General features: G+C 42.6%; 1 protein-coding gene across 5 annotated transcripts in view; it reads left to right on the forward strand.

Annotated features, from left to right (window-relative positions):
• The first annotated feature begins 351 nt into the window (after nucleotides 1–351).
• The window catches only part of DLGAP1 (DLG associated protein 1), a 904837-nt gene continuing 880513 nt past the window's right edge, over nucleotides 352–24675 (forward strand). For 2 of the 5 annotated variants that reach the window (XM_086682539.1, XM_086682540.1), the window contains exon 1: nucleotides 355–769. The gene's annotated coding sequence lies outside the window, so the exon portion shown is untranslated. Of the gene's footprint in view, nucleotides 770–24675 lie in introns of all 5 variants that reach the window. The other 3 variants (XM_086682542.1, XM_086682543.1, XM_086682541.1) reach the window with 3 other exon arrangements.

A 24675-nucleotide genomic window follows, 5' to 3' on the forward strand; every position in this document is an offset into this window, starting at 1 on the left:
TGTTACGAGTTCCCCCAGCCCCTGTCTTTAAAAGACAAGGTTAGGGACAACGGCTGGCAAGTGTAGAAGAGCAGGTTCAATTCCCCGGAGACTCTGCGCCAGGGAACGGACGGGGCACGCCCACTAACGGGGGGCCGCCTCTCGGTTCCGTCCCAGGCACGCGGGGCTTTCCCGTCGGTCCGGTTTGAGTGCGTGTGAGTGCACTCGCCACCGGAAGGCTGAGCGGGCAGAGGCCGCAGGCCAAGAGCACGCTCCGGGAGAGGCCGGGCGCCTCCCCGCGGCCTCGGCGCACGTGCCTGGGCTGGGGCCAGGGCGAGTGGCCGCGCCGTAGTAGCTGGGGCGGGTGGGAGCGGCTGGCTCCGGGCCGCGGCCGCCGCCCGCCCGCCGGCTCCGGTGGTTGGGCGGAGGAAGCGCGGGACTCCTCCTCCCCACCGTATTAACATGCACCCAGGGGCGGGTGACCAGCCCAGCCTCGCCGCCCCAGCTCGCCGCGTCCCGGCGCTCAGCCTCCGCGCCAGAGGCGAGCGCTGCGCTCCGGGCGCCGCAATCCCGAGGACACGGCCTCTCCGACACCTCCGGCCCGGCGAAGTCCGCGGCAGCGTCGGCGGGAGCGGTCGCAGCCGCCTCTGCTCCTCTCTCCGTTGCTTCCCGTCTCCTCGCTGAGACCCTGTCCGGGCCGCGGGGACACCCTTTTTCGTCCTCCCCCCGAGGCTCGTGGGACCGACGGACGGACGCAGGGATCCAGGGCCGGACTGCGGGCAGCGGCAAGGTAACGCCGGGCTGCGCTGCGGGGCTGGGGCGTGCGCGCGTGGCGGCAGCAACCGGAGCCCGGGCCGCCGCCAACCACCGCGATCGCAGCGCGCTGGGTGTCTCTTGACCGCCGCGCGGTCGCCGCTCCTCTCGCCCGCGGAGGGACGATGGGCTGGGCTCCCTTGGCCCGCTTCTCCTTCGCCATCCGCCGCCTGGGGCGCACTCCCGGACCCCCTGGGGACCCCGGGAATCCGGGGGCCAGCGCGCCCCTCTCCGGGCTGGTGGTCCTGGCTACTCCCTCTTGGGGCCCGGGGAGGGGACGGATTTCTAATTGCGACAGGGTCCTGGAAGGGGGAGGGGAGAACACTAGTTCCCGTCATCTCCACCGGCCAAATTCACACCTCCCCCCGCCCCAACCCCCGGTGCACCTTGCAGGGGAGGAGGGGGCTGCTCACTGCAGGGGAGTTCTCGGCAGGCTCCTGGGTCGTTTGCCAGGCAAGTTGTTGCACTTGGGTTTTTAGGTGACATTTTGGCTTTGGTTGTGGAGAGAGCCTCCTCCCGTGTGTGTGTGTGTGTGTGTGTGTGTGTGTGCGCGCGCGCGCGCGCGCGCTCGCGTAAGAGAGAAAGCCAGAGAAACAGAGACACAAAGAGAGACAGACAGAAGCTCGCAGGGGGAGAACGAGACACAGAAAGAGAGAGACACACACAGAGGACGGGATTCAAGGGGGAGGTCACTGTAGAGTCGCCCCCCGCCCGCGGCCGAGGCCAGTTCCCGGCGAATCGCGTGGCCAACCTTGAGACGCGGTATTCAGTGAATTGAATGAGCGGGGCTGGAGCGGAGACCAAACCGGGACTTCTCCTCCGGGCTGGGAGAGATAACAAATTGCACTTTCATTGAGAGGCGGCTGCAGCTGCGGGAGGGACCTTCGGAGGGCCGCTGGGAGATGAAGACCCTGCATTCAGGACTCAGGCCGCGGCGCTCGCTCCTCGAGGAAGGCGAGCTGTCCCTGCTTCACCCGGTGGCCCCCGGGAAGCCGTGGGAAGCGGCGACCCGCTGTTCGGGTGCCCGCGCCCCGAGACACTGAGTGCCTGTACCGGAGCTGGGCTCGCGCCCTCGGCTCCCGGGCTCGCCTTCCTCCGGGCCACTAGCGCTGCGGAATTTTCTGTCTGAAAACTGGAGGGGGCGTGCGGAGGGGAGGGGGTATGAAGTGGCCAGAGGGCCGGGACAGGGACGCGGGTGGGTAGATGTTATTTCTTTTATGGACCCAGGCAGGACTCTATGTACACCCCTGACACAGTGAGCCTGGCTTGGGTTCCTGAGAGATCGATGCTTCCTGCCTCCCTTGGCATAACATGGGAAGTTATGGAATTACAAAGATGAAAGACACATAATTAAAGTAACAATTAAGAACAGATCTTTATCTTTTATGGTGTTCATGAATCATGAATGGCTTTGTAAAGTGAAGGATCGATCTGAGTTGTAGTCAGGCACTGGGATGAGGAATGTTTAGAGCTAGGAAAGCGATTTTAGGACCCAGTGCAAACATCTTGCCAATTTATTTTTTACCAGGGAGGACCTAACTGCTTTTTGAATGTTATTTATAGCAGAATTTCAGTTTCAGGAAGCAACTTTCTATTGGCCAATGTAATTTTGCATCTATAGCAATAGTCGTTATTCCAACTTGGACGGAAATGACATAGAAGCAAGAAATGTTAGAAGTGTCTCAATTTACATAATGTCAAAAGGATAAAGTTTTCTTTTCTCAAATGTTTACAAAGGAAATTCAAAGCCATAAAACCACGTTGCATATATCTATGCAAAATATATGAAATTTAAGTGGTCAGGTCATGTAAAGTACTCAGTTCAGAAAATTTATATTCTGGCATAAAGAGGAAATAGAGAATTTCATGGAATCTGATATCAGTAGCTGTGGTATTAATTTCCTTGGATGTATCACTTCAGTTTAAAGTTGCAGCAGGTGAAGACACTGCCTTGCAATATTACAAGTTTCAGATCTAAAATCCCAGGACTACTTTTGAAAAACAAAACAAAACAAAACTGACTCGCTGAAGAGAAAATGCTACTTGAATGAGAAAAGACTTGAGCATATTTGCAAATATAGGACATTGAAAAAATTATACCTGTCTTTCTATTTCTCTGTATGTTTCCATTAGGGTTTCTATTCTGTTTCCCAAATGAAGTATCTTATTTCAAATATTATAGGCAACATAAATGTTGGCACAATGAACTGGTTAAAAGATTCCTTAAAAAGCTGTGAAGTGATTTTCTGACAAAACTCTTCAAATAACACATACGCAGTTGTGCTTTTGAGAGATAACACGTACATGAGTTTTCCCTTTGGGGAATTTTCTTTAATTTCTCCTCCAACATAAATTTTATTCTGCCAGGTCTAAAGCCTTGATGAAACATGTCAGTAATTATGGAAAGCAAGACCTTCTTCTCAAAATATTGCATACCCCATATAGAGAAATAGCCTGAAACTAAGCGGTGTTCTACTTTCTAAATCCTTCTAAGCTTAAATGTCCTTTGAATCAAACTTGGAAAGATGGGTTGCATGCATTTTGATTTAACTCTGTTAGGCATGTGTGCCTTCATTCCATAGCCAACTAGATTCATTATTTTTTTTAAATATAAAATTAAAACTAGGAAGAGGGAAGCTGAGTTCATACTAATGACTCATTTAGAGATATGTAGCGTGATAATAGTTTCAGCTACAACTTAATTGAGGCAAGGGCCATATTCTTTGTATAGCAACTTCTGGAAACAAACAAAAAATCAACATTCTGATTTCGATTTCATATAATATTTTGAATTGAGAAAGAATAATCACATACTATCTAAATGAGTGTTTTTATAGTGAAGTTTGTATGATAGACGCCAACTCCCATGATGGTGTCTTCTTGATTATTCCCACAATTAGCTCCACCCTTTATCAGACCAACTCTGTTCCCCGCAGAAGTTTTCCTTAGGAAGCATTCATCGAACTGGAGGATTTTTATGAAGAGTTCATCTCTATAGAAACCACACTTGCCTCTCTTTGCCTAATTTAAGGAAACAAAGCTGTTGTAAGTTCTTTTGTTTCTTTTCTCTTTTTCCTTGGTAATTATTTCCCCCCTGCTAAAGGAGCAGCACCAAGGAAAGCTGAAAGGCTACCCAGACTTTTCAGAAATCTCAACACGCCCCACCCCCTACCTCTCATATTTACTATCTATGCCTTACGTATGTTGTATGTTGTTCGCTTAATGTGTTTTTCATTTTAAAGAAGCACAGTCACAAAAGACAGAAACACAATCACAAGAAGGCCCTTTTTCTAGCATTCTAAACATTTTTGTGCTGCTGAGATGCTTGGAGTTTCAAAAGCACTCCATGTCTTATGCTGTCTTTTATTTCCAGAGGATCCTAAGAGCTTGTAATTCTCCATTTTCAAAGAAAGGGATCATTTCACTGCCCATTCCCCCCACCCTTAACTTTCTCCCTGCCTCCTTTTTATTTTTATTTTTTTTATGTTATTTATTTATTTATTTATTTATTTTTGAGAGAGAGACAGATAGACAGAGCGGGGTAGGAATAGAGAGAGAGGGAGACACAGAATCTGAAGCTGGCTCCAGGCTCTAAGCTGTCAGCACAGAGCCCAATGTGGGGCTCGAACTCAGGAGCCATGAGATCATGACCTGAACCGAAGTTGGAGGCGACTGAGCTACCCAGGTGCCCCTCCCTACCTCCTTTTGAAATCATGGGGAATTTGTAGCCTGGTTCCTGTTACTGCCCAATGGACCTGGCTTTCACAGATGTGTGGTCTTTCAGGAATTAGACGTTCCTTCTTCTACCACAGTCATTTGCTTTCGTTTATTAAACATCTGCTGATAACTCACTGCCTGACATACCAGGTATCAGTTCCTTTTCTTCTAACACATATTTGTTTTATGCCAAAAAAAATTTTAATAGAAAAGTAAATATTAAAAACGTGTATAATATACCATTAATACATAAAGCATTCGAGCGTTTATGTACATTCACTACACACACACACACACACGCACACACACACGAGGTTGGTATTGCATATGAGTTGTGTTGACCCATCAATTTTATATTCTTCGTTCTAGTGAATGGCAGGGGCCAGACAGCTGGTGTACCGGTGAGAAACTAGTTATTCTCTTCCTTTATGGAGTTAAACGTTGGTGTTTATTGTTTTCGCCTTCCCGTAGGAGTTCATGATTTGCAGGTAAGAAGTGCTATCCCAGTTCGGAAGACCAGCTCATGCACAGGAGGCCCTCTGGGCAACCAGCCGTAGATTTCTGGCCCAGATTCTTGGACCTTTTCTTGGGTAGATGAGAACCAGTGAAACTGGGATGTGATTGCCCCCCTTGGGGTTGTTGTGATGAGGGATCAGGGTTCTGGATCTGCTGTGCATCTTGGCTCACAACGAAACTGTTCATGTTTATATTCTCTTATCAGAGTTTGCTCACCCGATGTCACTGACAATTTCTAGATCCTCTCTCCACATGTTTTTGTTGGGTGTGCAAGCAGCGACACAAAAGCAAGCCACGGAGAGTGTAGTTTGGCGGTGTGTGAACTGCCCAATCCTGCCAGATTTTCTTAGTATTCATCAGAGCAGGGGCTTATCGAAGCCCTGGATAAGCAATTAGGAAATGAGGGTTCCCGTTAGGGCCGGTTCCCTCCCCAGCTTGTGTGTCCCAGTCCGCACCCTCCCAGTCTGCACCGGGAGGGCTCAGAGACATTTAAATGTCTCCCTCAGGCAGCTTGTGGGGAGGTCTCTCTCTCTCTCTGGGCATGTTTCCAGCTCTGCCGCTTTGCTCTGTGACACGGTTTTGGCTAATTTGAAAACATCTGCTAGAGTAACTTCCCTTTTCATTCTACTCCTGGAGACCGTTTTTTTTTTTTTTTTTTTTTTTAATTTTTTTTCAACGTTTATTTATTTTTGGGACAGAGAGAGACACAGCATGAATGGGGGAGGGGCAGAGAGAGAGGGAGACACAGCATCGGAAACAGGCTCCAGGCTCCGAGCCATCCGCCCAGAGCCCGACGCGGGGCTCGAACTCACGGACCGCGAGATCGTGACCTGGCTGAAGTCGGACGCTTAACCGACTGCGCCACCCAGGCGCCCCTGGAGACCGTTTATTAGTATATGATGGGAGGACTGGCATTAATCTTTGCTCTGACCTCAAGATTACACCCTTTCTCTGGAGACCCTTTCTCCCTCAGTTTCAATTTCAGTGGAAACTCGGAGGGAAGTCTATTTCTGGACTAGAAATCTCCCTGCTAGATATCACTGAGATTTCTTTACAAAACACACGCTGCAGTTTCAGAGGCAAATGGCATTTTGATCTTGTCTCAGACTTTGCAAACAACTATTCCATGATATGATTCATCATACTACTCTAGTAAAAAGGCAATGCGTAGTCACTCCCTTGGAAGCTCCTTTCCCAGACGTTAACCCAGAAGCAGAATAACCTTTCAGTCTTTCAAACAGGGATATTCTTTTCCGTTAGAGCCCAAGGGGTGGGGAGGTGGGTGTGGGGTAGGGGTGGGGAGGGACCGGACCTTGAAGCAGTAACATATTTAGAAGTTGATTGTGTGAGCCCTTGCCTAGGCAATTTAGAGAATCGCTTGGTTCTATAGCTTCTGTGAAGCAGCATAAGATGTCCTTGCCCCACTCTCCCTGGCACACTGTTTCTTACATTATTTCCTCTTGCCTAGACCTCAGCTGAAAATTTAATTTAATCAGTGAGGCTCTCCAGTTGAATGCAGCTTTACCGCTTTATACTTTTCTTCTTTTCGCGGTCCTTTTCCAGTAAATAACGATGCTTTGACTTCTATGATTCTCCTATCAACTGTCTTCCCCACTGAACTGTGCATTCCATGGGATCAAGGACTAAATACAGCATTTCACCAAATGTCAGCAGGGCCCAGCACAGCCGCTGGCACTCAGTAAGTGGTCAGTAAACAGCAGTGAAGTGAATGAATTAATAAGCCCATGAGGGGATGCAGATCTGTACTCTAACTGCGTAAGGACCAGAACCCTGAGGGTAGTATCATGCGGCTTTTAGAGGCCCCCTGCAATCTTAAATCCTGCATTCTCTACTCTGATAACACCTGGAAGATACAGGCCTGATCCCAGCGTGGCCAACGTGTGCTGGGTTAGTTTGTGTAATTCCCAACCAGGGAAACTGCAGTCTGCTGGAAAACTGAGGGACGTTCTGAAGTAAGACAGGGATTAAGAAACAAAACAAATAACACAAAAACAAAACCTCCCATCCCCTACCCTTCCTCCCCTTTCTTACTTGGAATAAGCATATGAATAGCTTAACCCCCCACCTGCCTGTGTTTTGAGTGCCCCCCCTCCAAATGTAGCACTAGCTCTTTTCTCCCTGGCCACCCCAAAGGACTGAGCACTCCCTCCTATGTCTCTGTGGAATCTGGTACACATTTCGTAGTTTTGTATTTCATTGTCTGTTTACGTGCCTGTCCACCTCTAGGAGACCATAAGCTCAGAGACAATGGTGAGTATAGGAGCCGCGTATGGAAGGACACTGAAGGACTGAATCAGACCAGAAGGATGAGAGACCAATCTAGCAGGAAGAAGAGAAGTGGCTACAACCGACTTTCTGGCTTGTGCCTGATTTCTGTATATGTCCTTAGAACCTGCGCGGGGTGTGGCTCTCATTCATAGGTGATGCTGGAATCTGCCACTTAAAATTAGGTGGACTCACAGCCTTCTGAGTAGTTTCATGATGTTTTTTTTTTTTTTATACTAGTTTCTGGCCAGGCTTGTAGTATATTCCGTCCCACTCTGTGCTTCTGAGATCTTGAATGATGTGGTGAGGTGGGCCACCCTCGTGGATACGCTTAATCTGACACGTGACACCCTGCTTTCGATGCTCCATCCACTGTTCAGCCCTAAACGAGGAAAAGTAAGACTTAACACGGACATGGCTCATGTTGCTATAAACTATGATGTGCAATAATTTCTCCAGATCTGTTTTTCTTTTATGGATGTTTTAAATGATCTTGCTTTGATGATAAGAATCCTAAGGGATGTAGATGGTCGATGTAGATCTTGGCATGGCTATAGCCCCCACATATGAGCAAACAGACAAACAAAATTAGAATATCTCCTGTGTACTCATTAGCGTGCAGAATACAGAAGTGGAAACACTGTTCAAATTCTTGGGTGGCTTAAAATCTAATCCAGAGGGTAAGATTAACATGTAGAAAATAATTAGTAAGAACATGTTATAAAATCAAACTAAGGGCTCAAACATCTGAGAGCAGTCATACTTATCCTGGGCTTTTAAGGAATGACAAAGCTCAACAAAGGACTGGATCCTTGGATCCGTCTTCCTGGATGGGTAAGAGTTAAATGGAAGGGATGACTTTTCAGATAAGGCAAAACCATTTACAAAGACATGGAAATGCAAACCAACTTGGTGTATTCCTGGTTCAAGGAGATGGTTCTCTGCTCTGGCTCCTCTGAGGCATTTGAATTAGACCTGGAGATGAATTTGATTGAGAAGCACGGAGAATGTTTAGAGTTGACAGGAACCTTGAAGGATTTGGAAGAGACAGTGATACAGAGAAGTGGCTGGCCTCTTAAACTGATGGAAGTAGGTCCGTCTACCACCAGATGAGAACCGAGAGGAGGCTGTTGCATTCATTGGGGCATAAATGAAGGGAGCCAGGTCTAAGGAAGTAACCATGGGAGAAAAGAAGACATGAAAAATATTTTGGAACAAATTTCAAGTAATATTTGACTCATTTCTCTTTTACGCTATATCTGTGTTTTAAACTATTGTTCAATTCTTTGTTGTTAATTACAGATTATTGTGAAATATTTTAGTAACACCAAAAAATTAAATATTAAAATAAACCCCTATAGTGGATAAAATTTCTAAAGACGACTGTAAGTGTTTCTTAAGTGTGAATTACTAGAAATAAAATATCTTTGGAGAATCTTTAGCCAAAGAAGTAAAATGTCTGAAAATATTCAAAAGACTTTGAAGAGATGAAAGAAAAAAATGCCCGTATAAGAAAAAAATCAGAAAATATGGTAGATTTGATACATTTGTATTAAAATGCAAAAATAAGTAAAAAAAACACATTTAGATTTATTGATTAAATAATTCCTAAAATTCTAAAAAAAAAATAAAAAAAAAATAAACACCTATGTATTCACCCCCCTCCAGATGGTGAAACAAGTCATTACACATACTGTTAATACTCCCAGAGTCCTCTTTCTCAAAGCATCTTTCCCCTCAATGGTACTCTCAATAGAGGCATACTTCCGAGATACTGCAAGTTCGATTCCAGATGACCACAATAAAGTATCACAATAAAGCGAGCCAAATGAATTTTTTGGTTTCCCATTGCATTAAATTATGTTTACACTATGCTGTAGTCTATGAAGTGTGCCATAGAATTATTTCTAAAATAGACATATATATGCGTACCTAAATAAAAAAAATACTTTATTAGTAAAAAAATACTAACTATATTCTGAGCGTCCAGCAAGTTGTAATGTTTTTGCTGGTGAAGGGTTTTGCTTTGATGTTGTGGCTGATGACTCATCAGGAAGGTTGGGGTGGCTGTGGCAATTTCTTAAAAGAAGACAGCGATGAGGGGGCCTGGGTGGCTCAGGTTGAGCGTCTGACTTTGGCTCAGGTCAGGATCCCATGGTTCATGGGTTCGAGGCCCGCATCCAGCTCTGTGCTGTCAGCTCAGAGCCTGCTTCAGATCCTCTGTCACCTTCTCTCTCTGCCCCTACCCTGCTCGCTCTCTCTCTCTCCCTCAAAAATAAGTTAACATTAAAAATATTGTTTTTAAAAAGAAGACAATGAAGTTTGCCACATTGATTGATTGCCTCCTTTCACTTGAAAGCTTAGAGGTCGTTGTAAGGTTGTTAACTTTCCTAATTTCAATATTGTTGTGTCTCAGGGAATAGGAAAGCCCAAGGAGAGAGACAGGGATTGGCTGGTCGGTGGAGGAATCAGAACACACGACGTTGATGGATTAACTTCATCATCTTGTATGTGTATGGTTCATGGTGCCCCGGAACAATTACAAAGTGATGGCAGAGATCACTGATCATTGATCACCATAGCAAATATAATAATAACGAAATGGTTGAAATATGGTGAGAATTGCCAAAATGGGACAAGAGACCTGAAGTGAGCAAATGCCGTTGGAAAAACGGTGCCCAAAGATTTGCAATAACGCAGGGTTGCCACAGACCTTCAATTTGTGAAAAATAAAATGCGATAAGTGAAGTGCAGTAAAACAGCATATGCCTGTACTGAATTTTTGTGTTTATCATTCGCATGCATTTCCTTATGCTTTGCTATGTATGTGTGTACTTAAGCAATATAGTCTCGCTTTGCTGTTTGTAAACTATATAAATAGTAAATTGCTCTGTAGTCTTTTTCACCTTACTTTAATGGATTAGTGTTTTGTGGATATATGTAGATCCTATTTAGTCATTTCTACTGCAATGTGGTATTCCATTGCATAATATATCATGTTTAATGTATCAGTCTTCTGTCAGTGGGCAGTCAGGGTATTTTCCAACAAGGCTGCCGTGAACATTCATATATATACATGTCTTGTGCTAACAAAGGAGACTTTCCTTAGCATATCTTCTTAGGAGTGGAATTATGGAAGGGTGGGATTTGTGCCCTCACCTTTAGAGGATAATGCCAAATTACCAAAAAAGTATTTAACTCTTTATACTCCAATCGGCAATCTAGAAGAGCCCCCTTTCCCTCATATCTTTGCCAGTATTTGGTGGTCCATTTTATTTTTTGCCAGGATTATGAATGTGAAATGATGGCTCCTTGTAGTTTAACCGTGTTGCTTCCTGACCGACTGTTAGTAATGTTGACTGTTTCTTTCCTCTGTTGATTGCCATTCAGGTCTCTTTGGAATGCTTATTCACATGTGCTGTCCATTCTCCCACAGCTTTAAAAAAGAGGTTATTGGGGCGCCTGGGTGGCGCAGTCGGTTAAGCGTCCGACTTCAGCCAGGTCACGATCTCGCGGTCCGTGAGTTCGAGCCCCGCATCGGGCTCTGGGCTGATGGCTCGGAGCCTGGAGCCTGTTTCCGATTCTGTGTCTCCCTCTCTCTCTGCCCCTCCCCCGTTCATGCTCTGTCTCTCTCTGTCCCAAAAATAAAAAAACGTTGAAAAAAAAAAATAAAAAAAAAAAATAAAAAAAAAAATAAAAAAGAGGTTATTGATTTGTAAGAGTTATTTATATATTCTGAATACCAGAGTTTTTCTGTTATCGGCATTTCAGCAATCTTCTCCCCACTGGTGGCTTGTCTTTTCATTTTTATGATGTCTTTGGACGAAAAGATTATTTTATTTTACGTTAAATTCCAGTGTAACTAACCACGTTCTATTAATTTAACATGTGCGACATAGCGATTCAACAATTCTATACATTACTCAGTCCTCACCATGATAAGTGTACTCTAAGTGCCCTTCACCTATTTCATCCACCCCCCTCCTCCCTCTCCTTTGCCATCACCATTTCTCCATATTTAGGAATCTGATTTTTTGGTCTCTTTTCCTTAGTTCTGTTTGTTAAATTCCACATATGAGTGAAACCATATGGTATTTGTCTTTCTCTGACTGACTTACTTCACTAACGTTATACCCTCTAGATCCGTCCATGTTGTTGCAAATGACAATGTTTCACTCTTTTTTTTTTATGGCTAGTATTTCACTGTGTATATATGCCACATCTTTATCCATTATCTATGGATGGATGCTTGGCTTGCTTCCATACCTTGGCTATTGTAAATAATGCTGCAGTAAACATAGGGGTGCATATTGCCTTTCAAATTAGTGTTTTTGTATTCTTTGGGCTAAGTACCCAGCAGTGCAATTGCTGGATCATATGGTAATTCTATTTTTGATCTTTAAAGGACTCTCCATACTGTTTTTCACGGAATCTGCACCAGTTCACATTCCCACCAACAGTGCCTGGGGGTTCCTTTTTATCCACATTCTTGCCAACACTTGTTGTTTCTTATCTTCTTGATTTTAGCGTTCTGACAGGTGGGAGGCGATATCTCAGTGCGGTTTTGATTTGCATTTCCCAAATAAGTCAGGGTGAGCATCTTATCATCTGTTGGCCATCGAAAATCATCTTTTAATTATTTATTTACTTTTTATTAAAAAAAATTATTTATTCATTTTGAAAGTCGGGGCATCTGAGTGGCTCAGCGAGTTAAGCATCTGACTTCGGTTCAGGTCATGGTCTCGCGGTTTGTGAGTTCGAGCCCTGCTTCGGGTTCTTTGCTGACAGCTCAGAGCCTGGAGCCTGCTGCAGATTCTGTGTCCCTCTCTCATTCTGCACCTCCCTTGCTCATGCTCTGGCTCTCAAAAATAAATAAATGTTAAAAAAATATATTTATTTTGAGAGAGAGAGAGGGACAGAGAGAGAGGGAGAGAATCCCAAGCAGGCTCTATGCTGTCAGCATGGAGCCCGACGAGGGGCTCGATCTCACAAACCGTGAGATCATGACCTGAGCTGAAATCAAGAGTTGGACGCTTAACCAACTGAGCCACCCAGGCGCCCAAAAAAATCTTTTTAAAATTTAAAATCGATGCATTTTTTATTCTTTATGGTATAGATAAGATATCTTGTTTAAGAAATCTTTTCCAATTCTGAAGTGATAAAGGCATCATCCTTTCATATCTTATAAACTGTTAAAGTTTTATTTTCTCGTTTAGTTCTTTAAGACTTTCTTATCAATGGTCATTTTATTTTTTTTATTTTATGTTTTTTAAAGATTCTTTTATTTATTTTATTTATTTTTTGAGAAAGGGAGACAGAGAGCAAACTGGGGAGGGGCAGAGAGAGAGGGAGACATAGAATCTGAAGCAGGCTCCAGGCTCCGAGCTGTCAGCACAGAGCCCGTCGTGGGGCTCGAGCTCACAAACAGTGAGATCATGACCTGAGCCGAAGTCGGAGGCTCAACCAACTGAGCCACCCAGGCGCCCCTCAGTGGTCATTTTATAAAGCCTTTTATTATGTTACAAATTTGGGCAAGACATACGACTTCTTTTGGTCTTAATTTCTTCCTGATGAAATGAAAGTTTGGAGTAGTTGTGTTGTGTGAATTCTGTGGATGCTGCTTGACTTTGGGGCTTCATCATTTTATGCGTGGGATACACAGAAGTCTCCTAATGGCACTTCTTGTCTGCAGGGTCTCCTTCTGATTACACCTGGATCTGGGCTGACTTTTCAAACAACAGTCAAAGTCTTTGTGAGGCTCCTCAGACTTTGTCCTTGAGACCACGAGGACGGCAGTCACGTCCCTTTGCACTGGCCTGCATCCCGTAGATCTGAGCACAAACCAGGACCACAGTTGGCTGTCAGACACGTGGGTGGGATGAATGCCAGAGACACAGTGGGCTCCCTTCATTGCTTAGCTCCGTTTCTTAACCAGCCCCTTACATGGAACCTCCTTTCTGCCATAGCCACCCCTACTTGTCATGACTGTGCCATTCTGGCCATTCTCTCCTCTTTATTTCTTTTCATGTATTTTGAATTCTGTCTACTTGACAGATTCTCCTAGGGCTAGGACAAGGAAAGTCAAGGATTCTTTCCCCTTTCATGTCCTTCCAGATAGTTTGAATGTTTTACCACAGGCAGGGATTTCTTTTAAGATGGTTGTTTCAAAGCCCTCTATCCTGGAAGGCTGGTCAAATCTCACCTCTCACATGAAACGTTTTATTATTTTATTTTGTCATTTATTTTATTTTATTTTATTTTATTTGGAAGTATTTATTTATTTTCAGAGGGGGGAGGGGCAGAGAGATACTAGGAGAGACAGAGAATCCCAAGCAGGCCCCATGCTGTCAACGCAGAGCCTGTTGTAGGGCTTGAACCCACAAACTGTGAGATCATGACCTGAGCCAAAATGAAGAGTCAGGTACTTAACTGACTGAGCCACCCAGGCGCCCCACATGAAGCATTTTATAACTCTAGCCCAAGGTAAACCGTCTTCTGAATTCGAGTTGCATTTTTCTGGATCATTTACTGTTTACATTCTAAACCTTTTGTGTGAATACTCCTAGATTTTAAGCTCCTTTAAGGGATGTGTTTGCTTAGGTAGCTTTGTATCTCTCTAACGCCTAAGAACAAGAGCCAGAAGAGTGGGTTTTCAATGGGTCATGGTTGCTTTCTTGAAGATTGGTAATCAGCTTGTGGAGATGACATCAGCTGAGTGGAAATTTAGAGTGTGAGGACACTGGGATTAGTGAATTGCTGGAACATATAAGGATTTGGGATAAGAAGCTCATTCTTAGTGAACTGAGCTCTATTTTGTGTGTGTGTGCATGTGTGTATGTGTGTATGGTTTTTGTTGTTGTTGTTTGTTTTCGTTTTTGTTTTTTGGAGTTAGAGAGCTTGTGAGCAGGAGAGAGGGGTTGAGGGGGGCTTGATCCCACAACTCCAGAATCATGAGCTGAGCCAAAATCAAGAGTCAAATGCTCAACCAACTGAGCCACCTACCTGCCCCTGTTTGTGTTGATTTTTGAGACAAATGTTGGACATGTCCCATTGGCAACTTGGAAAACATTAAAACTGAGGTTTTTTTTTTTTTTTTTTGTAGGGGGGTGCCTGGGTGGCTCAGTGGGTTAAGCGTCTGACTTCAGCTCAGGTCATGATCTCATGGTTCATGGGTTCAAGCCCCACGTCGGGCTCTGTGCCGACAGTTCAGAGCCCCGAGCCTGCTTTGGATTCTGTGTCTCCCCCTCTCTCTGCCCCTCCCCCACTTGTGCGTGTGCATGCGCGCTCTCTCTCTCTCTCTCTCAAAAATAAACATTAAAAAAACAAAACAAAACTGAGTTTTAGGAAATAACAAAATTTGAGATGGTGACTATGGAATTATTGCTGGAAGGTGATCAGTAGACTCAGGATGTTAGCCGCTGTTTCTGTGTTCCAGATAGGGGTGTTCCCCCAACTCCCATCCTGATTCTACTATCCTGAGTCATCTAACTAGCTAGATGACTTTGGGCAAGTTAATTCATTTTTCTGAGCCCAGTTTTCTCATCTGAGAAATGAGGATAATTAAATTTACATTTTGGAATTTTTGAAAGGAGTAAATGAGCCAACCTATGCAAAGTATCTGGCTCAATGGTGGGCTCATGGTGAGCACTTAATAAATGTTGTTATTAATGATATATTTTATCTGTAAGAGCTACTGCCAACCAACCTTTTTATGTCAAAGTAGCACCAAGAATTAAAAACAAACAAACAAACAAACAAAACCTTGTGTGCTCATGAAATAGTTCTTCTCTTGTAGAAAATTCCTAGAACTTATTTCATAGTCCTTTATTGTCTGTCACCGGTGACAGACAAGTCACTTATAGGATATAACTTTCAGTATTGCCTTGTATGCTCCATATGCTAAATAAATATCTATAGGGAAAGAAGCCCCCAGCCCCGACAGCCCAGCCTTGTCTGATGCTGCGAGGAGATGACAAAAAACATCAAAATGACATCCTTCTTCCCAAGGCAGAGGAAGTGTGTGACAATTCAGTTGTGAAACAATTCAGTGCATTTCAAGCAACATCCAAAATGTGAATTTTAATTTACTCTGACCAAAGTACATACTGACTGTAGGACAGGGAAAAAATCCAAAGGCTAACCCAGAAAAAGGAAGCTTTGCTGGCTCCTTACAGAGGAGCATCTCCGTGAGGTCATGGTGAGCCCTGAGTAGTTGTACATTGGCAGGTGGGGCGCACATGTGTTCGGATTGCGTCCACCTTCCCTGCTCCGTGGGGTGTATCTTCTGCCTCCCTGTCAGTGTGTGTTCAGTCAGCCCACAGTTTCTCTGGAAAGGGCTCAGTGGATGAAAACCAGTACAAATCAGAATGAGAACTTCAATAATTGATCAGGTAGAAGAATTCTGTTTGTTTGTTTGTTTGTTTGTTTGTTTGTTTCATTAAAGGACATGTTTCTGGGCAGTTGTATCTACATTATTTGGGTTTAAAAATTTTTTAATCCATTACGGTAACGCAATATTTCTTATCTTGTGATTTAGGTTTAAAACCCCATAGAACATCATGCAAAACACTTTTTCTCAAGGAAAATACTTTTTCTCAAGGAATTCTTTCAGGAATTCCTTTTGAGTAGAAATGCTGGCACACAGAAAGTGTCTTGAGATGCTCCCTAGAGAGATGATAAAGTCACATTAAATGCAGTTTAAATGTTGGCAATACTAATTGACAGATAAGGTGTGTTCTAAAGATGTGCTTATAAGATGAATCTTTGTGGACATCAAACAGGATTATCCCATAGAAATTGTGCTATATGGCGGTGGCTGGTTTCTAAGATTAAATTTCTAGAGTATTTTTAACCCATTTTCTACAAACAGTATTACTCTAATGAATACCATATCTATCTAAAAGTCAGGACTTTATATCTATGAAAAACAGGAATTGTACATTTGGACTGGGAATACATATTAGTCCTTCTACCGTGGAGTTAGGGGCTCCCCGCTTCTGCTGCGGGTCAGATACTGGATGATACTCCAGCCATACTTACAGATCTATGGTTTCCATTGATCCAGGACCGGAATCCATTGAGGGGATGACGGAACCTAAAGTTCTTACTCATTGACACTCATAATTGTTAAACGTCTACATTTACATAAGCTACTTCTCTACTTAAGTTTGAATGAGGAAGAAAACTCTAGTATAGAGCAAGAAATATATGTTACTGATAAGTCAGATGTCAGTGGGTTAAGAGTGATAGGTAGAACTGTATTTCTTTGTACTTAGGTGATTTTTGCTAGATTTTTTTTCTCTGCATTTCAGATCCTGAAGATGCCCACTATGGGATGGTGGGAATTACCAATTCGTTCATTCACTCATTTAACCAACAACAATTTATTGAAAACTTAGTATATGCCAGGCATTATTCTAGGTGCTTTGAATTCAGTCTTGAACAACAAGGACAAAAGAGACATGCCCTTGAGGAGTTTACAATGAAGAGGGAGGAAACAGACTATAAACAATAAGCATAATGAATACTTCTTTGATAGCATTAGGACAATTAACAGCTATAAAAAAAGGATCAGTGGAAAGGGATTATTGAAGGACTGTTCTCTGATAGATTTCTGGTAGGGAAGGAAATGAGGTGTTTTTTTGGTTGGTTGTTTATTGTTGGTTTTTGTTTGTCTGTTTGTTTTGAACTCAGACCTTCACTTGAAATGTGAGGATTTGACAAGCCTCCAGGCGAGGTGTGGGATTATTTTCACTGCTGTGTCATTTTCCCTTCTCTGTTTTAACAGCTGTCTCTATGCTCCTCAGAAATGGTATCTACCATAGCGCGTCATAACTAGTTGTGGTTTTTAATCTCCCACCATACTATGAATTATAACATAAAGCATGTTTCTCATAACGTATCTTCCTGCAACAATACTTCTAGCATAATAATGGTGATTGCATATCTTACTGAAGCCTTGCTGCACGCGAAGCACGTTATGCCAGCCCCCTGTAGAAAGTGATACGCTTTATGGAATATACTCTTAGACCACAGAACTTCCATGGCTAGAGCTGATCATTGAACTGAGGTCTGTTAGTGCTAGGTTCTGTACTCCCCTGGTGCCTAACCCAGTGCCTGGCACTTGGCTGCCCTCCCTCCAAGAGATGTAGAGTGAAATGCAAATCAAATAAGCTGTAATGTTGTGAAACTCCTAACTCTCAGAAGTGTGAGTCCGGTTGCCTGCAAGTTATAACCTCCTCTAGTTTTAAATCAATTGCCTTTACAGCCTAGCTGACCCAAGAAAGCAGTAGTTACTTGGAAATTTCTTAAAGGGACACTTTGCTTATTTTTCTTTAATGTCTTCCTCCTGTTTCCATAGATCCCATACTTGGAGAACACACAAGAAATAGAATTACTTCTGTTGAAATCACGACCTTCTAGTTGGAAGGCAAAACTACTTTTGTTCTATAATGTCCGTCATAGTAAAGAATCTCAGTGGGTCCTTTTTTGTTTTTATTTTTTCTGAGTTTTCCCTTGAGTTTCACTAGTACCTGCTTCAGTGGGTTCTTTGAGGATGCAGGATTTTGATGACGTCAAGAACCCAGTGCATAAATAGGCTGTGTCTGGCTTGACATTTGCTTTCTACCTGTTTTCTCCCTACTTGTCAGAGAAATTTTGCGTGACAGAGGTGAATCTCAGTGGGACCTTCTAGGGGGGTGACCATCTGCTCGCTCTGAAGAAAATCAGTCCCTTCTTTCCAGGAAAGGGTCTGTTGGCTGCACGAGAAACTTGAGCTGTTTCCCATTGAGTAATCTACTTGAAAGGACAAATGAGAACATTCCTCAAAGACAAAGAAGCACAAACACACATGAGGTCTTCAATAGGGAACACACTTTAGAGAACACAATTAAACCTGACACATCTGTTACAAGATTCAGATTAGGACTTCAGTGACGAGGGGAAACAAAGATGTTAGATCATCCTCCTAAGATAGCCCTGAAAGAAAGAACTTCTTGCTTCTCACTCGTTAGGATTCTTTGCAATCCAGCCGGGTGGAATTAAAAAACGTCCAACTGTTTAAGTACACATTGGTAAGTCAACATTGTTATATCCTTAACTCCAGAACAAGGTGATTTGACTGACTTATAAAGAAGTGGAATGCTCCTTGAGTGTTTTTTTTTTCCACTCTAATTTTCTAAGAAATTGGCAAGTTGACTGTATGAGAATGTCTAAGTATCTCTACCTCAGATAAAGTATATCTGTATATCTGCCAGCAGATAACAAGCTGAAATGAAGAAAGGTACATGTAAAACTGAATGCCTTTTATGAAGCATTTTATAAATGAACTATCTTAAATCTTTCTTCCCGTGTTTCTATATAGATCATCTCTAATACTTTTTTGTTTAGGATTTCCACTTCTGACCCCAGATGCATTTGAATGTCCTGACTGACAGAGCACATAAACTTAGTGAAAGTTCTAGACAGGTACTAGTAAATGTAATGCACTAATAGTAACGCATTAATTTGTTGAAGACAGAAAATAAATGGCCAAAGGCTTGGCTACGTTTTAATCTACAGGGGTCCTACACTGAAATTCGAATTCCATTCTTATTAGACATGTTCTTAAACTTGATTTGCATACACATGTATGGGGTATACAGAAGTCAGAACATTTTAGTAGAAATTCTATAATTGAAATGGAGACGTTCACATCAGACAGTCACATATGTTCAGGTAAAAGTGTAAAAGCAACACATATTTGCTAAGGTATTTTGTTCCATCCGCCTGGAATTTTGCCTTGTCCCTCCTCGCGACTCCTTTTCACGTGACTGCTTTTTTCCCCCCTCATTGATGCCATTCTTTTTTTTTTTTAATGTTTATTTTTTTTTTTTTTTTTTTTTCAACGTTTATTTATTTTTGGGACAGAGAGAGACAGAGCATGAAGGGGGGAGGGGCAGAGAGAGAGGGAGACACAGAATCGGAAACAGGCTCCAGGCTCCGAGCCATCAGCCCAGAGCCTGACGCGGGGCTCGAACTCACGGACCGCGAGATCGTGACCTGGCTGAAGTCGGACGCTTAACCGACTGCGCCACCCAGGCGCCCCTTAATGTTTATTTTTGAGAGAGCACAAGTGGGGTAGGGGCAGAGAGAGAGGGACAGAGGATCTGAAGTGGGCTTTGCTATGACAGAAACAAGCCTGATGTGGGGATTGAATTCATGAATCAGGAGATCATGACCTGAGCCAGAGTCAGACGCTTCATCAACTAAGCCATTCAGGTGCTCCCATTAATGCCATGCTGGACCACCATTTGAAAAAGGCTTCAACCTGCCCCCATTATTCTCTTTCTCAGCAGCCTAGCATAGAGTTTCTTAATAAAGACTTGTCAAATATTGGTTCTTAAGAAACGTTTTTCCAGAGAGTGAATAGGAGGTACCAAATTCTCAATAATTTACATTTCTTGCTTATAATAACAAGACATATTTGAACACGAAGTTCAAGTCATTATTAGTGGAAGAAGTTGAGTTTAAAGTTGTGGTTTTAAGTCTGAATCCTACAACTATGTCAACTTCTAGTAAGTGTTTGGAAATCATCATCAGAAATAGCATCATCCCTATTTCAATGAACTCACCAGCTAATGGGAAGGAAGGAAAGAGTAGGATTCAATCCACTGAGGTTAGTAGGGTGATGGGATGTTACATGATGCTGGGGCAGGACTGAACAGGGTCACCAATTCCGCAGGTGAGTCTTAGGGAGGGAGGGTTTCTCAGAGATGGGGATCAGTGATGCAAAGGAACATCAGAGTTGGGAAGGAAGTACAATAGTCTTTACTGAGCCTTGTAAGGCAATTCACAGGAAGCTCCTTCTCTTCCTACCATTACCTTGCCAACAGCAGTGAGCATGTACCTCTCTCAAGGTCTGTTTGCCCTTGTGTCAACTGATAGGGACTAGTATTCGGTGTGCTAAAGTGCTAATATTCTGTGCACTATAATTTCAGATGAGCCTGGTGTTCCACAGAGGTTTCAGTGACATATGAAATACACACTGAAGCCAAATACTTTACAAATCATATGATTATAATGATGCGCAGGCTAGGGATCCAGCAGTTAAATTTTGAAACATGAAGAAGCCTGCGGAGGAAGCTTGAGTATGTTTTACGTAAACTATGTTTGGTAGTAAGTGTAACAACAGAAGTTGAAGATGAGCTATATTTTTTTTTGGGGGGGGGAGGGGACCGTGGGATATATTTTGGGATAGGGAGACTGATAAATGTGATGAAGGGAAAATGGGAGAATAAGGGCAATGGGGTTGGTGTTGGGGGTAAGTAATGGAGTGGTGTTTGGGGTGAGTAATGTGGTGGTGTTGGGGTTAAGTAATAGGAGGGTTTTGGGGTAACCACAATCAAAATGGGGTGGTATTGTGGGTAAGTAATGGGCTTGTGTTGGGGCTAAGTACTGGGATGTATCGGGGGATAAAGAGTAATGTTTGGGGACAAGTAATGGAGTAATGTTGGGGGTAGGTAATGGGGTGGTATTGGGGTATAAATAAGGGTTGGTATTGGGGAGTAAGTAAACACTGGGAAGGAACATGAGAGATTTTAAACAGTTGCATGGGTTGAAAAACTTGAAAAGAAAGTGTCCCAGAAGGATTTGTAGACATTTTCTATGTCTTACACTTTGTATAAATCTTACAGAAAAATCTACGTTATTCTTCTTAATTTCTGGAACTATTTTTTATTTTTTATTTTTATTTATTTTTTTTTTATTTATATATGAAATTTATTGTCAAATTGGTTTCCATACAACACCCAGTGCTCATCCCAAAAGGTGCCCTCCTCAGTACCCATCACCCACCCTCTCCTCCCTCCCACCCCCCATCGACCCTTAGTTTGTTCTCAGTTCTCAACAGTCTCTTATGCTTTGGCTCTCTCCCACTCTAACCTCTTTTTTTTTTTTTTTTTTTTTGTTCCCCTCCCCCATGGGTTTTTCTTAAGTTTCTCAGGATCCACATAAGAGTGAAACCATATGGTACCTGTCTTTCTCTGTATGGCTTATTTCACTTAGCATCACACTCTCCAGTTCCATCCACGTTGCTACAAAAGGCCATATTTCATTTTTTCTCATTGCCACGTAGTACTCCATTGTGTATATAAACCACAATTTCTTTATCCATTCATCAGTTGATGGACATTTAGGCTCTTTCCATAATTTGGCTATTGTTGAGAGTGCTGCTATGAACATTGGGGTACAAGTGCCCCTATGCATCAGTACTCCTGTGTCCCTTGGATAAATTCCTAGCAGTGCTATTGCTGGGTCATAGGGTAGGTCTATTTTTAATTTTCTGAGGAACCTCCACACTGCTTTCCAGAGCGGCTGCACCAATTTGCATTCCCACCAACAGTGCAAGAGGGTTCCCGTTTCTCCACATCCTCTCCAGCATCTATAGTCTCCTGATTTGTTCATTTTGGCCACTCTGACTGGCGTGAGGTGATATCTGAGTGTGGTTTTGATTTGTATTTCCCTGATAAGGAGCGACGCTGAACATCTTTTCATGTGCCTGTTGGCCATCCGGATGTCTTCTTTAGAGAAGTGTCTATTCATGTTTTCTGCCCATTTCTTCACTGGGTTATTTGCTTTTCGGGTGTGGAGTTTGGTGAGCTCTTTATAGATTTTGGATACTAGCCCTTTGTCCGATATGTCATTTGCAAATATCTTTTCCCATTCCGTTGGTTGCCTTTTAGTTTTGTTGGTTGTTTCCTTTGCTGTGCAGAAGCTTTTTATCTTCATAAGGTCCCAGTAATTCACTTTTGCTTTTAATTCCCTTGCCTTTGGGGATGTGTCGAGTAAGAGATTGCTACGGCTGAGGTCAGAGAGGTCTTTTCCTGCTTTCTCCTCTAAGGTTTGGATGGTTTCCTGTCTCACATTCAGGTCCTTTATCCATTTTGAGTTTATTTTTGTGAATGGTGTGAGAAAGTGGTCTAGTTTCAACCTTCTGCATGTTGCTGTCCAGTTCTCCCAGCACCATTTGTTGAAGAGACTGTCTTTTTTCCATTGGATGTTCTTTCCTGCTTTGTCAAAGATGAGTTGGCCGTACGTTTGTGGGTCTAGTTCCGGGGTTTCTATTCTATTCCATTGGTCTATGTGTCTGTTTTGGTGCCAATACCATGCTGTCTTGATGATGACAGCTTTGTAGTAGAGGCTAAAGTCTGGGATTGTGATGCCTCCTGCTTTGGTCTTCTTCTTCAAAATTACTTTGGCTATTCGGGGCCTTTTGTGGTTCCATATGAATTTTAGGATTGCTTGTTCTAGTTTCGAGAAGAATGCTGGTGCAATTTTGATTGGGATTGCATTGAATGTGTAGATAGCTTTGGGTAGTATTGACATTTTGACAATATTTATTCTTCCAATCCATGAGCAGGGAATGTCTTTCCATTTCTTTAAATCTTCTTCAATTACCTTCATAAGCTTTCTATAGTTTTCAGCATACAGATCCTTTACATCTTTGGTTAGATTGATTCCTAGGTATTTTATGCTTCTTGGTGCAATTGTGAATGGGATCAGTTTCTTTATTTGTCTTTCTGTTGCTTCATTGTTAGTGTATAAGAATGCAACTGATTTCTGTACATTGATTTTGTATCCTGCAACTTTGCTGAATTCATGTATCAGTTCTAGCAGACTTTTGGTGGAGTCTATCGGATTTTCCATGTATAATATCATGTCATCTGCAAAGAGCGAAAGCTTGACTTCATCTTTGCCAATTTTGACGCCTTTGATTTCCTTTTGTTGTCTGATTGCTGATGCTAGAACTTCCAGCACTATGTCTGGAACTATTTTTTAATCCATCAGATGGACTCAGGCTTCAAGTTATTACAATCATGTATATACTAATGAGAATGAATAAATAAAGGTTATGAACACTTGTAAGGATCAGGGACTGAAACGTGATTAGCCAGAATGATTTTCTAGGGATTTAAAGTAAATGTTGGACCTATTAGATGATAGCATCAGTCTAGTATTTCAAAAACATTTACTGATGAATTATTTGCCATATACTATGTTTGGTCCTGGGGTATAAAGTTACTGCCTCCTGAAGGGACCGGTATATAAGCAAAATTTGGCAATTTGTTGTAATAAGTTCACAAGAGATACTGCCAGAACCCGGAGAAAGTGGTATGTAACTCTTCCAAAGGAAGCTCTTGAATTGTTTATCTGAAGGGGACAGTCCATTATTTTGATGAGAAAAATTAGCACTAGTAACAGGAAATCAGTACCCTTTCTATGGTAATTCCTATGTCTCTACCTTAAAATATCTTCCAACTCTATGAAGTGGACACATTCAAAGGTTGTAAGAAGAAAGTAGAAATGCTATTTCAGCATATGATTGTTTTAAAACCATATTTACTGTGCAAGGAAGTGAAACTGGTAGACAAAACTAAGATCATACCAGCATAGTGTATTATTTTAGATATTGTTAATTGATCAATTATTTAGTTAATTCTGGGAAATGCAAAAGAGGTTGAAAACGTTATCCCTGGATTCAAACATCTCACCTAGCTTGTATGTTCTAAGAGACTTGACTATTTTGTCTCTCTCTAAAGTTGCATTAAAAAATCTTTGTCAGTGTTTCAGTCAGTTGATATTGTTCATAAAATTTCAGAAATGAAGCAGCCCATCTGTTCCTAGAGCACTGTCATTTCTCGGTGACTTTATTGGATTTTCCTCTTGGCTGCTTTATTGTTGTTTTGGAAAAATTGTTTTTCTTCTATGTCCTGACTGCATGGATGGAGAAAACCAGTTCTTCCTTCCATTGTTAGAGATTACTCCTTTGTTTCCTAAAGATAAATTGAACCTTTTAATAATGGCTAATAAATTACTGATGATATTCTCTAAATACTTTATTGGCATCAGTTGGACTTTGACCGAACAAGAACTGTTGGTAGAGTGCTGTAGTTAAACATAACCATTATTAGAGCTCATGAATTTAAACCTAAATTTCTAAATTAAATTAAACTGAAAACCTAAATGAAACCTAAACTTTTAAAGGAAGAAGCTAGCTCCCCTTCACAAAGTTGCCTTGCTGAATCCAAATTAAGAACTAATTTGTCATCATTTACCTACCTCTACATCTACATGTATCAGGGAGCCACACCCTTGTCTAGATATTGGAATCCTCTAGAGAGCCTTAAAAAATGACGGATCTCAAGTTCTATCTTAGACCACCTTGATCTAGGGTAGATTAAGGTACGAGCATTTATCAAGCTTGCCATGTGAGTCGGGGGCATGTCTGGGGATAAAACTGGTTGACCAAGAGCAGTAGTTCTCACAATATGGTCTCTTGACCAGCAGTAGCCCATCATCTGGAAACTTGTCAGAAATGCAAATGCT

The sequence above is a fragment of the Puma concolor genome, chromosome D3, assembly GCF_028749965.1.
Source record: "Puma concolor isolate L17-30 chromosome D3, mPumCon1.1.hap2, whole genome shotgun sequence".
NCBI lineage: Eukaryota > Metazoa > Chordata > Mammalia > Carnivora > Felidae > Puma > Puma concolor.